Source organism: Suricata suricatta, chromosome 16 (assembly GCF_006229205.1).
Source record: "Suricata suricatta isolate VVHF042 chromosome 16, meerkat_22Aug2017_6uvM2_HiC, whole genome shotgun sequence".
Lineage (NCBI taxonomy): Eukaryota > Metazoa > Chordata > Mammalia > Carnivora > Herpestidae > Suricata > Suricata suricatta.
This window is the reverse complement of record NC_043715.1, coordinates 54,411,038-54,413,556: the sequence shown is the minus strand read 5'-3', so window position 1 is coordinate 54,413,556 and position 2,519 is coordinate 54,411,038. Positions and strand designations below refer to the sequence as shown.

At 42.0% G+C, this 2,519-nt stretch overlaps 3 protein-coding genes across 3 annotated transcripts in view; 1 reads left to right on the top strand and 2 right to left on the bottom strand.

Annotated features, from left to right (window-relative positions):
• The window catches only part of LOC115281187 (zinc finger protein 345-like), a 486,358-nt gene that overhangs the window by 72,564 nt on the left and 411,275 nt on the right, over window positions 1-2,519 (bottom strand).
• LOC115280893 (zinc finger protein 493-like) overlaps window positions 1-2,519 on the bottom strand; it is a 125,304-nt gene that overhangs the window by 29,451 nt on the left and 93,334 nt on the right. The gene's annotated exons all lie outside the window — the stretch shown is intronic.
• The window catches only part of LOC115281199 (zinc finger protein 239-like), a 19,674-nt gene that overhangs the window by 15,593 nt on the left and 1,562 nt on the right, over window positions 1-2,519 (top strand). The window lies entirely within an intron of this gene.

The window sequence follows — 2,519 nt, the reverse complement described above, 5'->3', positions numbered from 1 at the left end:
GTTGCTGGTGGGGGCGGGTCCCGGGATCGCGCTCACGCAACACGGTTCCCATTTAGGTCTGATCTCAATGCCTTCTCTGCTCTGGGTAGAGTAGGTATGAAAAGTGCACAAACACATAAGGTGGCAACCGAGACAGAATCACCTACTCGGTAGGATGTGGAAAAGATACCTCAGAATATTCTGATATCACCAGACATGGAAGGTATATGTGATTGAAGTCTGTAAAAATCCACTGTATCCTCAAAGTTGTTTAGATTCTGACTTACTGTGTGGGGGTCACAAGAACACACTCGTGACCCTGTGGCCTGAGGTGTGCCTTAGGCACTGAGTTCAGTGTGTTTCCTTACAGTTGATGTTACCTTCTTTTACTTGGCTTTGTGCTCTCTGCCAGATTTCTCTCCTGTAATGTTCATATTTCCCTTCTTATCGTTTAAAATGATTTTAAGCAGAGTCGCTGAACGATTTACAGATACCATGATATTTATACTGAAAACTTCTTTCTCCCAGTTTCTCATTCTGTGTGTGTGTATGTTTGTGTGTGTGTGTGTGTGTGTGTGTGTGTGTCTGTGTCTGTGTCTGTGTTTAAAGTTTATTTATTTTGAGAGAGACAGAGAGAGCGGGAGCAGTGAAGTTACAGAGAGAGAGCATGAATCCCAAGCAGGCCCCCCAGGGTCAGTGCAGCGCCTCATTAGGAGCTAGAACCCACAAAAGCATGAGACCCTGACCTGAGCTAAAATCAAGAGTCAGATGCTTAACTGACTGAACACTCAGGCGGCCCTTCCTTGTAGTTTCTGATGGGGAGAACAAAGGCAAAAGAAATGTAGATAACATTAAATTTTCTTACAACTTGCAACCAACTGAGACTGGCAGAGGAAGATATTCATTAAGATATTTACAACTGCTTTAATGTTAATGCATTTCCAGATGCAGAAAGCTGGCTTACCATGACAATAGCCAGACTTCCAGGTTCCAGTGAGTCATCTTAAACCTATGAAAATCCCTTTAAAAACTTCTTTTTCTACCACTCAACATAAACTATATAACCATTGGCTCTTCATAATTACCCTGCAGCTCAGTCTTTCCACACATCCTGTCCCTGTGCTTTAATAAGATCAGCCTCATTCACCAAAAAGGCCTCAAGAATACGTTCTTGAGCATTTATTTATTCCTGACCTAACTCAGATCAGTTTCCAAAGGGCAATGAAGGCTCCCACTTTTGTGTAGGAGATGTAATGACCTCTGGGAATAGAGTTCTCATTCCGTCTGATCTCCAGCCCAACGGTTTTATTTCACTTCTTGGTCATGACTCAGACATACTGTTCTATTTACGTCTTTGTGTTTTTAGAAAGAGAAGAATCACATAATTAACATGTTTGAGCATCTTAAAAATCTGAAGTACCATAGGGCACAAATGATGATTGAAACCGGAGCTTTCGAGAGGGGCATCTGGGTGGCTCAGCCATTTAAATCTCCAGTCTTGATTTCGGTGTAGATCATGATCTTGAGGCTCATCCTGAAAACAGTAGCCCTCTTGGGATTGACTCTCTCTCTCTGTCCTTCCCCTGTACCCACTCTCTTTCTTTAAAAAAAAAAAAAGGTAAACATATAACACAAAGGCTTGTAATGTGCCTGGATTGCTCAGTTGGTTAACTATGAAGCCCAACTTGGGTTACGGTTTCATGGTTCATTAGTTCGAGTCTCACATCTCTCTCTGTCTCCCCATCCCTCCCTTCCTCCCACTCTCTCTCTGCCTCTCATGGGATTTTCTCTCTTCCCTCCTCCACTCTCCTCCCTTCATCATTTGTCCCCTCTCTCAATAAAAAATTAAACATCTAAAAAAAACCAATAAAATAAATGATTTCCAAGAAATATTATGTTACGGGATCATTAAGTACTATGGTCCAGATACTATTCTTGAGATGCTGTGTGGTACAAATGAGTAGTTTATTGAAGTGGCACAGGGACAGGACCCATGGGCAGAAAGAACTGTACTTTGGCTGTAAGAAGCTTATACCCTCATGGGGGAGTGTAGGTATATAGCGTGCTCGATCACAAAGGTTTCTTTAAATTTCTACCTGTAACACTACTCTTGCAAGATTTCCCTGGTGCTCATCTTTCAGTTCAATATTAACAGTTGGTAAAACATACCAGCAGTCATGAGACCCTTTATGAAATGTAGCCTCCAGGGGCCCCTGGGTGGCTCAGTCACAGCCTGGAGCCTGCTTCAGATTCTCTGTCTCTGCCTCTCCCTCTTTTACACCATGGGGCCCATGCTCTCTCTCACACAATAAAAATAAAAACTAAACAAAAAAATGCATGTAGCAATCTTTCTTGATGCTTATGAAAACTATGCAGGGACTTGGTCAGCCTTCTGTGGTGAAGGTGAACATATTCCTTTGGTATCCCTCATCATAGTAGACTCAGAAATAAAAACTGTTATATTTATATCATTCTACTTGTTTGTATTGATCGTGTGAGTAAAAGACCTAAGCGTCATCATCTACAACTAGATTGAGGAC